This window comes from Coturnix japonica, chromosome 2, assembly GCF_054131305.1.
Source record: "Coturnix japonica strain WE chromosome 2, WE-NBRP24, whole genome shotgun sequence".
NCBI classification, from domain to species: Eukaryota; Metazoa; Chordata; class Aves; order Galliformes; family Phasianidae; genus Coturnix; species Coturnix japonica.
In genome coordinates, this window is record NC_140664.1 from 41,855,458 (window position 1) to 41,869,576 (window position 14,119).

A 14,119-nucleotide genomic window follows, 5' to 3' on the forward strand; every position below is an offset into this window, starting at 1 on the left:
TATGACATCTGTGTTATTGCCTATGTCACTGCAGGGTGGGGGGTGGGGGGGAAGAAAAAGAGAAAAAAGGAAGGTGCTTTAGATCTTTCCCAGGTTATTACTGCAGATGGATTCTTTTGTAGTGCTGCAGCTGCAGGTTGGGACCCTATGGGCTCGCTACCACCTGCAGGCACCAGTGTGACCAGTGCATCTGCTGTGCAGAGCTCAGCTGGGACCTGGGGCTGCTCTGTGCATCCATCTGGGCCCTGAAGATGTGAGCAGTGCTTCCACAGGGACTCTCAGAACTCTTTTGTCTCTTCGGCTGCATCAAAGCAGCAGATAACCACAAAAAGGAGAGTGTGGCTGAGCCTCTGCCAAGTCCTGACCAAGAAAAGCAGTGCGATGTTTGTCACCAGTCCATCTTCTCACTGGTTCTGGAATCCCAAAGCCAGCCACAGAGCCAGAGTGAAGGAAAAGTGCCAAGATAAGTTCAATTCCATGATACAGTTTAAAATCATCTGAAAATGCATGAGGTGGTGCTTGGAATAGGTACAACCACATAATGTGCTTCAGGGGCAAACAACCCCAAACTTCTGGCCATACCTTATCCTGCTTTGGGCCAGGCCCAGCCTCACACCCTCACACTGAGGGAAAGAGAAGATCCTGAAATCAGGCTTGATTCCTTTGTAAGAACAGTGTTGTTTGTGCCTTAACTGATGGAGCACCTCCAACAGGGCACTCTACACTCCTCCTGGAGTAACTGGGATCGGCTAAGCTGGTGTCTTTAGTAGCAGGTTGGACTGCACCATGTGAGGAACAACAGGATTTACACTTGCCATCCACAAAATGAATTACACATTCCGACCATCTGTGGCTTCATAAATTATAACACAATGTCAACAGCGCACCTGTGAGGAGGTTTTGGAAAACGGAAGCAAAAAAAAATCATTAGTGTGCATTGGGGATGCTCTGGAGATGCATTTGGCCACTCTCTGCTCTGCTTTTCCCTTCCACATGGCCTTTTGTGAGCAGATTCTCGCACACATTACCAAGAGTGCCAGGCAGCACACTGCCATCACCCTTGCTAGACGTTTGCCTCATCCTTTCAATCCAGCACAGCGATGGGATGCGCTGTGCTGTTCTCCTCTGGGGCTCCTGAGCACAGCTCCATCCCTCTGGGCAAGAGGTCTGAGGGGCCAGGGTTTTGCATATGAGATTAAGGAGAGAAGATGCCGCATCCCTTTTATCTGCCTGCACATTGCACCTCTGCAGCCCCTGTGTTGTATTCAGCGTGCAGTGTGACTCATCTGCAAGCACAAATTACCTTGCTAAAGTATTCTTAGGAGAAATAATTAGCCACAAGCACCTCCTCTCCAGCCTCCTGTATGTGCCTCCGGGGAGCGGGGCGCTTGACATAAATCATTTAGTCCCGAGCCCTAGCACACACCTTTCCCAAAGGACCCTGTAATTGGCAAAGTAGTTGCCAACTGGGTTTAAAGTGATTTGAAATTGTTTTCCATACAGCCTTGCTGATAGCAAAAGGTTTCCCCCTCTCCTCAAGCATGAGTTACAGTAACATGATTGAATGTAACCCGTTATTCAGCTCAAGCTGTGATTCTGATACAGTATAGACAATATAAATTCCCCAGAGCTCGGTGAGGCCACCTCAATGGTCCATTTAAGTCCAATTCAATTAGGCTCACTATAGTTCTTAGGATTTCTTAGGTATGTTTGCAGCAGCCTTGGGGTTTGAATGTGAGAACAGTATTCATCTAGGAGTTTTAAATTAGGTCTCAGGTGTCATCATTCTAAATGAATTATTACAGTAGTGTGTTCATGCCATTACAGGTAAGGTTATGTTAGCATCTCCACTCAGCCATATTAATGTACTTAGGGCTGCAGCTTGGTATGTAAGGTCTTCTCCTTACAGTGACTTTTTTAACCCACTTTTAAAAATAATCAGACTACCAGGCACTAGGCTGTATTTAAAATACATGTAAATAAGTTGTTTACTTTCATCTTCCAACTGATTGTCTGCAGTGTGGTTCAGGAGACATCACTATGCCCATAGCACAGCTAACTACTGCCCTCAGCAGTAAAGTGGAGAAGGTCCCTTCCCCTCCCAGCTCACCTGGCACATTGGTGGGCAGTCAGGACCACACTGATGGCAAAAATAGCAGGGATATGAGTGCTAGCTGCTGTATTCCTCATGCCTTGGCATGGTGGTTTGATTCTGAGGTCCTTCTGGTTTTGTTCTGTTTCCCTTTCTGCAGCTGGTGGGGAGGGAAACATAAAGATGATGTTTCATTTGGCTTTGCCCAGCTTTTCTCCGTTTGTGCCTCAGTTGGATCTCCCTGGTACTTAACACATCTATCCATGCTTTCAGGAATGAGCATGGTGGGAGGGAAGGACTCCAGAAGCCCAAATGGTTTTCTCTGTGTCTGCACCATTCAGTTCCCCTAATGTGGCAGTGCAAATGCTATGTATTCAGATGAAGCTTACTTCAAAGAAGCAAGAAAAAAGAAGAAAAGAAGATGTATAATTTTTGGAAGGTAACTCTGGATGCTTAATTGACTTTTGGTTTGAATTCCAAAACTGCTGTTTAAAGGACAAGATAGCATGTCTTTATTGCCCTAAATGGTGAAATTCTTTATTTTACTCTGGTCCCATCTAGTGGCTCAAGCAGAAAGTGAGATGCTGTTGGTCCATCACTGGAAAAGCCACAGATCTTCCTGAGCTAAATAGACAAAATGCAGGGTGCATTTCACAAATAGGGAGCTGAGGAACAAAGCAATCAGATGGCCTTTATATAGTTACACAGGCTCTGGGTCTCCTGAGGGCTATATGGTACTTTCTAGAAAAACATACTAACCTTCATAGTCTCTGTCTCCTCCTTTTGCTTTTATCCTTGAAATTTCACTGAGTTTCTCTCCTTTCAAATTTGCTATGTCCTGAAAATATGCTCCTGGGAGAAACATGCCAATATTTTGTTCATGTAATGTAGGGGAATAGTCAGAAGAAAAGATTCAAAATCTCTTTCCTCCACTCTCTGTCATATCTTTGCTAGAGTAGACTGTAGCCCTAAGATCTTTCCACGATCAAACAAATGCCTCCAGGAAGAAAAGATCAAAAGAGGAAAAAAGCTTAAGAAGTCACTACTCTGGGTATTTCCTTGTATCAGAGTGGCCCATCATGCTTCAAGCAGTCTCCTGGGTTAAAAAACTTAGGGGTAAAGCACACTTTTCCAGAGTAACAGATACTCAGGTGAGGGAGGGTATCTGTCAGGCATACCTCATATGCAACAGAAAGACGTGAGCACTCACATTTCTCTTCTAACCTTACCTTTCTCACACCTTACCAGAGTTAGCACCAGTTATTTTGAGGCATCAGCAAGACTTGTGGGCAGCCCAGACAGACACATAGGGAGCCACACACTTCCAGGCACCTTGCTGCCTCTTCTGTCTGCCACAGACAGGGATTCATTTTGGCTGAGCACAGAAACAAAGGGTCTAGGAAGGATGTGGCTCCTCCAAAATGAAACATACAGTGAAATGGCTCCATCATTTCTAGATCTTGGTGTCTCATTGTGCCAAGTAAGCTTTTCCATGGGATTAGCACTAACTGGTGGATGCCTGCCCTGTGCACAGATCACCAAAATGATGAGTTCCTATGTGAGAGATGCTTTCCAGACTTTCCTCAATATCTGTTTCTAGCAAAGGGTTTTTAGCAAAGGATTTTCTTTTAGGCAGCTTCACTTTTTCAATCTTATATCTGTTTCTTCACTCCTCCATGGCCTCTTCCTCACTCCTTCCAACTGTGCTACTACTATTAAAGCACCACCACAGTCACTTTTCAGTGTGACGCATGAGAATGTCTCTTGTCCACAGAAACCTCAAAGGAATTTGATCCAAATGATTTAAAATTAGCCACATATTTAGAAATCTTGTTGGATCAAGACTCCAGGGGAAATATATATATATATATATATATATATATATATATATATACACATATATATATACATATATACACAAGTCTTGATCTTGTTGGATCAAGACTCCAGGGGAAAAAAATATATATATATATATATATATATACACATATATATATGTTAAAAGAAAGAATGGATATCTTTTGAGGAGATACTTACTTTGAGACATTTTATCATGCTCATCAGATGTTTTTTTTTTCTTTAGCTAATGGAAAAATGCTATATTGGAGTCTTACATAACTCATTTGTATCTTCTTACCATTTCAGTATATCCCTTTTGCTATAAACATTTGTGGAAGTTTTTGCATCAACAGGATATTGAGGGTTTAGATGGAAAACAACAGATGCCCCTTTATGCATTGAGAGGAGTATAAAATTTTGAATGAGAAGACAAATTCTGACATCTCAATAGAGTTAATCTAAAGACAGATTGGTTACTGGGAGCAAAAATCTTTCTCTAAAGCACTGAGGCATGACAGTTCTGTGTTGGACCCTCAGATCCAGAAACTGATTCCCAATGCAGGCTATGTGCCAGACGACTGGGAGCCCTCTAAGCTGGTCCTCAGCCCAAACACATCCCTACAATGAACACTCTGTTTCCCTTCAGTCCTTCAATAGAGCTAATTTCATTGCAGAGTTGATGAGGAATAGAATCTAATGCAAAAACACAGTGCTGACACCTCTAAACATGACACCCATAACATCCACATGGGTTCTTTGCACGTAACTAGGATGCTCAGATCCAGTTCCTGCAGCAGATGTGAAAGTACCGTGCTCTCCTGCACCATTGCCATCGTATTGCCTGCGTGAGGTTTGCTTGCCGGGTTGCTTTCTGCGGAACAACAGTGACATCCAGTGGCCATAGGAACTCTTCGGAGCTGCTCGGTTCGTGCCGCAGGCATCACTCAGCGCTGTTATGCCTTTGTTACATGAAAAATGAGTTGCAAAGTATTAAAGGCTGGTGAGGCACTACTGGAAAAGCGGGTCTTTTTTCAGCAGCAACACTGTGCATTACACAAGGTGACCAAAGAGAGGAAGTTCAGCCCACGGAGCTGGGGAGACAAGACTCAAATAACACATAGAAATACTTTGGTGAGCACTGAGAGGGTGTTTCTGGAAGGGAAAGGTCAGCTCCATACCTCCAATCACTAAGCCCCAAAACAAAATATTTGATGGGATGTAGCCCTAAGATAGAAAGACTTGTGTGGGGTTATTTTTGCTTCTCCTCCTTGGTTCCATCTTTCTGACTGCAGTGGGAAATCTTCCATCCACAGCCAAGGGAGTTGAACAAAAAACAAACATACAAAGAGAGAAAGAGACAGGGACAGAGGAAGAAAGGAAGAAAGAAAGAGAAGCTGTGATTTTCCTGATATCTGCTCATTTCTAGGACTCTGGCTCCAAAATAGTGAGTACTACAAAATAGGCAAAATCAAGGAGACATTGACGCTGCAGTCTCCCCAGCTTCTTTTCTTTCTCCCAGCAGCCCAACTTTATTGTAAGCAATGCACAAGAGCTAACCTTACAAAACTGACCCGAGGCTAAGTCTGCACTGAAAACCTCTATCTGTGGAACCACGTTGGTTTAAGCAATGACACTTTTATTCCTGTTTTTTATTCCCGGTAAATCCCCAGAGCAGGATTAGCTGTACTAGCAAAAGCTCATGCAAAGAAGTGATGGGAAGCAAGTTAACAGGCGGCAGCCTCCACACATGGGGAGTGCCTGGGGCAGCCCCAGCACACCAGCAGTGTCCCCTCTTCCTCCTCCTTGTCTTCCTCCCACAAAGCCAAGGAGGAGGCACCTAGCATGCTGCCTACAAGCTGTGCCTGTGCTGGAGGATTCTGTACCTGTGACAGCTCAGCTCTCCTGCAACAAAGCTACCCTTCATCATCCTGGCTTGTATGAACATCCTCTACAGCAACATGGCAGCATTCCCAGTACATCAATTTACCAGAAATAAGCAATTGCAGTAAACAGTACTGATTAAAAGTGTTTCAAGGCAATTTACTGCAACCGCAATACCAAATTTTCACCTTGTAAGACCTCTAAACAATGAAAATACTCATCGGGTGGAAAGATGCCATTTTAACACAGGCAGAAGGGCTCCATGTATCTGAGTACCTGAGCTTGTGCATTAAACAACAAGGAATGCAATAACTATTCAATAAGTCACTTCCCAGTTTCATGACCGTTGGCTGTACTGTAGATATCATGGCTCAAACTTGTAAATAAGTTACATGAATGCTGAGAGAGGAATCCATGACCCATGAATGTTGAAAAGTGGCTTCTTGGTTCCTGAGAGGGAAGAAAAACAGGTAATTAATTAATTAAGGTAACCAGTAGCTTTACTTTGAGATTTCCTAGTAGCTCTAGGGACACCCAGGGCTGTCAGTGAATTGGAAGAAAATCAATAACTAATTGAGAAATAAACATTTGCTGTTCCAGGTCATCCCCTGCAACATCAAGCCATGAAAGGGGAGCTCTGCTCTCATAAGACAGCCATCACTAGAACTGTCTGAAGACATTGGCAGATTGTCAATGTGGCCTCCTCCTCTTGCCACACGGTAGATCTGAAGGACCTGGGACCACCTGCTAGAGCAGAAGGTCATAATCTTGTTACAAATCAGTCTGTGAGGTCCTCACAACATTGCCTGAGATGTTTCCCTTTGCCTTTCCCTTGCTCCAGCCCTGCTTATGCCTCCCAAGAATTGCTTCACTTCTAGCAATCCTGGTGGTGGTTTCCCCACTATCAGTGAAGATCTGGAGGATGCCAGGGGACACCTGAGCAGGGCTGGATCTATTCTGGATGAGATGGCACCCACAGTTGGCTGATAGCAGCAGAAAGGTCTTATGGGTCTTATCACAGAAACACAGATGATAATTGTCAGCTCTATCTTGGCAGGAGGAACCTCCCAACATCTCCTTCCAGTGTGAGAAAGTGCCACAGGGCTCCCCAACCACCTCACTTCAGCCTTGCCTTCCTGCTCAAATGCATGGTAGCTGCCACAGCACCTCCTCCTGCCAGGTGCTGACAAAGGAGCCCAGCTGGCACCACACAGATGCTGCCTCCCAAACAACAGGCCTCTGGGAGAGATGTGCAGAGTGCCAGAAGATTTATAGGAAACAAACTCTCCTAGGAAACAAAATGAACATAAATAAATAAATAAATAAAAATATGGAAAAAGATGAGGAGGAAAGCTTGCTGTGATGAAATACAGCTGGGGAAACAAAGATGATGCAGGAGGAGCCAGGCTGGCATGATGGATCATAGTGCCATGCTGGCTTTGGTCCTCACTTCTGATTTGGTCCTGCATTGATGCTGCTTATTATCCCTGAGCACCAAAACTGGGGCCATGCTACGATTTTATTAAAACCCCCATGAGATCCCTTTTTTCTTGGCCTTCATGGACACAGTCTTACTGATTCTTGGTGTATCTAGCCCAACAATTCCTCACATGCTCATGATATCCACCTGGGGTTTGAGTGGAAAACTTGTTGCTGGTACAATCATTCACAGTCATTGTATAGAGAATTGTAGAATCATTAAGATTGGAAAAGACTACTAAGATCATCTAGTCCAACTGTCATCCCATGCCTGTGGCAGCTCTAAGCCATATCCCTCAGTGCCACATCTCCATGTTTCTTGAACACCTCCAAGGACAGTGACTCCCCCACCTCCCTGGGGCAGCCTGTTCCAACACCTCACCATTCTTTCAGAAAATAAACCTTTTCTAGCATCCAACCTGAACTTTCCCTGGTGCAACTTAAGGCCATTCATTACTTTTTGTCCTGTCACTGTTACCTGGAAGAAGAGGCTGACTCCATCTTGGTCTGATTACAATATGAAGATATGGCTGAAGCTATGGTTCTCTCCCTTACTCTCTGCAGCCAGCAGAAAACTGCAAATCTGCTAACTTCTATCCTGCTTTGTCTTTCACTTTTTAATCAAGTCAAGCTCTTCAGTCACACTCTGCTTTCTAGACAAAGGTGTGACTTTCAGCAAATTGCTTGTTAGCTTGTAAAATAGCATGCTTAACTTGCAAAACATCCATGGAGCTGTCATAAACCTTCCTCCAGAAAGTACAGCCAATGGGTAGGAGGAAAGACCTAGCACACAGCAGAATTCTACCTGTGCAGTTATCCATCCTTTCTTCTCAATACTTTCAGTTTCCTTTTGAGTGCTGAGAGCTTTTCCCCTGTTTTCACTGTCAGACTGGTTGCCACTGCAACTATAAACAGAGACACTGCTCTGCAACACATCGTACTTTGTCGTGTCTTTGTTTTGCAGAGGCACAAACCCTCTTGCTCACCTGGTGAGCTGAGTCACCTGACATTACAGTTGTACTTTCGCAGAGGCCAACAGGCTTCAGCTACTAAACCATCATCATCTAGCCTCCCCCTATGGGCATACTATGTTAATTTATACCCACCATCAAGCATCTGTGATACCATTTGTGCTGCAGATACTGTGGAGGGAATTGATGGTTATTCAGATGTGGTGTTAACTGAGGAAAAACTGATTTATTTCCACATCAAGTGAAGCAGTTGCTATAACTAGTGTGGATGAACACTCCTTTTTCAATGTGCCTTGGATGCATGCTGATAGTCTGGAGTCTAGATGACTCATTCATTGGAGAAACTTTGCTCTCTGAATTATTCACTTATTCAGCCTACTAAGCCAGATAATAGGAGATGGCAGAACCTTTCCTCATCTCTCAGAGGGTGTATTAATATCTTTTAAACATTCATACTCTGCCCAAATGTATATATTTCAAGACTTATTTTTGTCTGAATTCTTTTTCTTTAGTTGGGTTGATAATCCTTTGTTCTAACTTTACTTCTAACATGAAGGTTTGGCTGGGAATAGAGCCATACTTCTGTGTGAAGAAGATAGGCAATTTATTCCCTGTGCTGGAGAAAATCCTAACACCACCCTCTTCTTTTCTGCCCTATAGACACTGTCTGTATCCAAAGACACAGTCACTTCCAATTTATTTTAAAATGAAAATGTCTCTATCTACCTACATGATTGAATTCTTCATCATCATTTACATTGATCACAGACACTTTTCTCTGGGGTAAAATCCCAGACACACTTTACTGCTTGTGCCTACTCAAAGCAGTTTTCATGACACCTTTGTAGCAGCTCTCTACTCTCTCATGCTGATCTCCCATTTTGACTTCACATCCTGCCTTCCAGCCTTTCCAAAGCACAGACCCCCTCTACCTGCCCTGCTCTTCCTGAGGGTCTTGCTCCTCTGCTCACTTTGCTTCTCATTCCAGCTACAAGCAGAAAAGTAAAAAGTAGTGTTCCCTCTCTACTCTTTATTCACACCTTCCTCTACACTTATCTTCCTTCTCAAGGAGCACCATTTCCCCATCACATCACTGACCATTCCCAGCTCCAACAGATGAGTAACCAGCACCTCACATCAGGGAGATTTAAGCCCCAAAGGAGAAAGGAGTGACAGAAGACTCCGTGCTCTGACAGGAATGATAGAATTGCTGTTGCTCTTACATACATATCATCACATTTTACATGTAAATTAATGGATGTTCTGATCATTAGAAATAGTACTGAATCTAACAAGGGAAAGATAGGCAATATATGTCTGAGTCACTATCCTAGATTTCTCTTCAGGCTCACATCTTCCAGAACGTCTGAAAGTTTGGGAGGAGGCTCAGATGGCTGAGATGCTCTTCATGTACTAATTTTATTTCATTCTATTGCATGTATGTCAAAGCTGTTAACACTTTTCCAAGCAAGGACCAGATTATTCTGTGATTACAAACACCTTGCACAGCTAAACCTCATCCAGCTTGTCTGTCAACTTCCAGTTAAGGCCATCATCTTAATATCCAATTTCATGCCACTCCCTTTGTCTATCCTTTGGAGCATCAGATCTGAGGAATTCTGACAGGGATCAGTTCACCTTTTGAACTGTCTATTGCAACAGACTTCTGCCACAAACCTCTTCACTAAACCAGTAAAACATTCATTCTTACTACAGAAACTTATCAACACTACATAGAATGATAATGATGTTGAGATAAGTCATACATTTGAACACATATGAAGACAGGTTCTGATCACAATAAGGTCAAACAGACCTTCCTGATATTTGCTCTGAGCCATTATTTACCTTTGGCTCTTCACAACTGCGTTGTACCAGTAATGTTTTGACAGAGATGTTTAACATTTAACCAAGGCCCTACATTGGCTTTTAATCAAACAATTGTTATATTCTGTACCACTGAACTTAATTTTTCCTTTTTGCTTTATTCAGATTAAGCATTACATTTCATTTCACACCAGTCCCCAAATAGGCCAAATATAATTACATGCAAACTTCCTTATATTTTCTTAATTTCAGGATAATAAAAAAGCACATGAGATAAGTATATCTGAAGTGCAGTGCAGAATGAGGCATCGAGAAATGAATAACATGGGAAGTAATGGGTAAGAGAAAGAAATAGCATGTTGTTTTAAGAAGAATTAACAATCTCAAGGAGAGCAGAGGACACACAGAAACAGTTCTTGGCCTAAAGATATGAACACGGGAGAGATGCAAAAGAAGTTTTGTCTTGTACAGACAGTGCAAGCAATTGCAATACTCCTCTATACCAATGTGGTTCCTCGCAGGGTAGAGAAGCAGAGTAATTCCTGTATATGTATATATTAAGACTGCAGGAACAAAAATAATATGTATATATATATGCTGAAGTATCCAGAGTCCTACAGGTCTATGCTTCTGCACTACCTAGCTCAGAGCAACTGGCATCCCTTTACTGCAGGAGAATAAAGGAGAGACAGTGTTAAATTTTCTGGCAACTAGTTTAACATATCTTCCATTCTGGGACTTTAATTATGTCCAGGTGGTATCCAGGTGCAGCCGTCTGGACTATCTCCATTGGGCACATTTGCTTATAGAATAGTCTGGTTGGTTTTGTGTGGGGTTTTTTTTTCTGCTTTAGAAAAATGTGTTCTCCTGGCCATTCATCATGGGCTTCCATTCTTCCCAAATTTTCAGTCCCTAAACTGAGTAACAGCTAATCAAAGCCATAAATAAAAGAAGCTTGTTTTGACAACTAAAACCGCATCTAAATAGCTTATACAATATGCTTGGTCTCACTGATCTTTCCAAAATCTACAGCAGGGGGATATTTTAAAGCATGTATTATTAGGCTTTAATATAGTTGTTTTTATTTTTATTTTTCTTCCTGAGATCACTGAATTTCTTCATGAAACTTAAAAGAAAAAACAAGCTTGAACTTTATAAGGCAGCTATGTTAGAAGGAATCCACAGTGAGAAAGAAGTATGACATCAATATACAATAAGAGCCTGAGGGGGGAGGAAGAAAAACTAACACTTTACAGACAATTTTCCACTAAGCAGTCACAAAATTCCACAACCAGTTTTGGCCATGTCCAACAGTTTCACTAAAGCTGCTCAAGAGGACAGTGCTGTCAGAAATGGTACTGTGGCAAACAATCAAACCCCAAACATAGGCTAGCAAACATTAACAAACAAATGCTTCTCATGGTAATATGGTCCAACAATGCCATTAGCTGGGATGGCCAAAAAGTGTCTTCATCCACAATAATCTTCACTCAACAGAATAAGATAATCACAATCTAGACTTGGTTTGGATCACATTAAAGTGCTGTAAAAGACAGATGGTCATAGAAAACTATTGTGAAGTTACTGCAGACTGACTCAGCTTAAATTAAATGCAAAACGCAGCAAGATTTCTTTGCAACTGAGATTAGAGATTTCAAAGAACAGATCTGCAGGTAAATCTGATAAGATGAATCTTGAAAGAATGGTAAAGTACAGCTTCCCTAAGATAAAGGTGACCAGCATGCTGAAATAGGAAGGATGAGAAAATATTCTGCCTTAAGTTAGGAAAGCCCTGACATGTGATTTTTAAAGTCTGTGCCATAGAACTGGGGAACAGCAAGTGAGTGACCTGCAACTAAGAAGGTGAAAAAAATTGACCCATATTTACAAATCTATTAGAGCCACTTCAATAGCTTGCTAGGCTTTCATTAGCATTCTGTGGGGAGTCTAATTAATGATGCAGAGGTAAAAGCAATATGGGATAAAATGCAACATGGGTTTACTAAAGGTAGACCTTGCCAGACTGACTCAATTTCTTTCCTTGAGAAGTTAACTAAGAACATAGCAAGGGAAGTATTTCCAGAAAATGAGAGAAGCATTCATGTCTTTGTATGAGGCCCAGGTGATAGTATTTGGAAAACTGTGTACAATTCTGGTTGCCCACATTTCAGAAAGATATCTTCCAGCTGGATGAGGAGCAGAGAGGTCAGCAGGAAGGTTAGGAAAATGGATGTGAGAAGCCTGGCTGCTCAGCCTAATGGGGATGCTGGCTGGGGACATGGCTATGAGTCAAGCACCCTGGAGAGAAGAGTCCTATCTAAAAGAACGCTGGCACAGAACCTGTGCAAACAGAGTGGTCCAGAGTAAATTTAGTCTGCAAGGAAAACTGACTGCAAAAGCACTGCAACTCAGGCGAAGGTTTCCAAGAAAAGCTGTGGGACAGAAAGCTGATTGCATTTCAGGGTGAGCCTTGGATATTTTAGACGGGGAGTTCAGCACAGTGGCCTGTCAGACACTTAGGAGGTATCTTTATTTCCTCAGGTCCCACTCAGTGCTTTTAAAAGGCCATTGCTACATTTTCATTTAGAACACATGCTCTGAACTAACTTTCAAGTTAGATTATTCAAATTCGATTTCACTAGAAAGTAAAGTATAAAGTTTGTGTTACTGTAAGATTACAAAATGGCAATGAAATGGAAAGTTGCTTGAAAACAAATATAACTTGGCCATTTCATTTTAATACTTTTCATACTTTGTATCCAAAAATATCTGTATTTTAATGACAATGAGTATTATCTTGAAAATTGTTTGTTATGATATCATAAGTTAATGAAATTAGAAATGGAAATAAAACCTTGTAGCAATACAGAGGTATTGATATGAGTACAGACTGGATGTTACTGATCCTTAAAGCAAACTCCCCGTTAGAACAGGAGAAGACACAAAGAGCAGGATTCTGGTTCCAGTTAAATCAGCTGGCCAAAAGTCAAACACTCTCACTCTTTCATAGGATCATGGAGTGTCTTAGGGTAGAAGGGATATAAAAGCCCTTCCAGTTCTAATCCCTGCCATAGGCAGGGCTGCCATTCATAAGATCAGGTTGCCCAGGGCCCAGTCCAACCTGCCCTTGAGAACATCCAGAGATGGGGCACCCACAGCTTCTCTGGGCAGCCTGTGCCAGTGCCTCACTGCCCTCTGAGTACAGACTTTTTCCTAGTGTCTAACCTAAATTTCCCCTCTTTTAGTTTAAATACATTCCACCTATCACAATTAGACCATGTAAAAAGTTGGTCCCCCTCCTATATATATGCTCCCTGCAATGGAAGGCCACGATGATAACTCCCTCAACCTTTCTTCATAGGAGAGGTACTCCAGCCCTTTGATCATTTCCATGGTCCTCCTCTGGACCTACTCTAACAGCTCCACATCTTTCTTGCACTGGAGGCCCCAGGCCTGGACACAGAGCTATTTTTGCTTCAGTTTCCCCACCTGTAGAACTGTAAAAGGGCATGGCATTTTCAATCACAATTTTATGAAGGTTGACTGTGTTGTGAATGAAATCGCAACAGCTCTCAGTGGTCTGTATTTCCATAGAGTATGAGAGACACTGATAGAGTAAAAGGAGGCAAAATCCTTCTCTAGATCTCTTTTGAATAGCAGAACAATTATAGCACTATACACTAGATTCCAGGTGCCAAGTCCAAGTCTACCCACAGGGGTGACACCACTAGACCAAGCTGAAAGACACCTGCTAAACAACATAGTTTCACAGAATCATTTAATATCCTGAGAAGGAAGGGACCCATACGGATAACCAAGTCCAACACCTGATTACATAGAGAACCACCCAGAACTCAAACCCTGTGTCTAAGAGCACTGTCCAAATGCTTCTTGCACTCCAGCACAGCTAGAGGCTGTGATCGTTGCCTTGAGGAGCCTGTTCCATGCCCACAGCTCTCTGGCAAAGAATCTTTTCCTAACACCCAACCTGACTTTCCCATGACACAGCTCCATGACATTCCCTCATCTT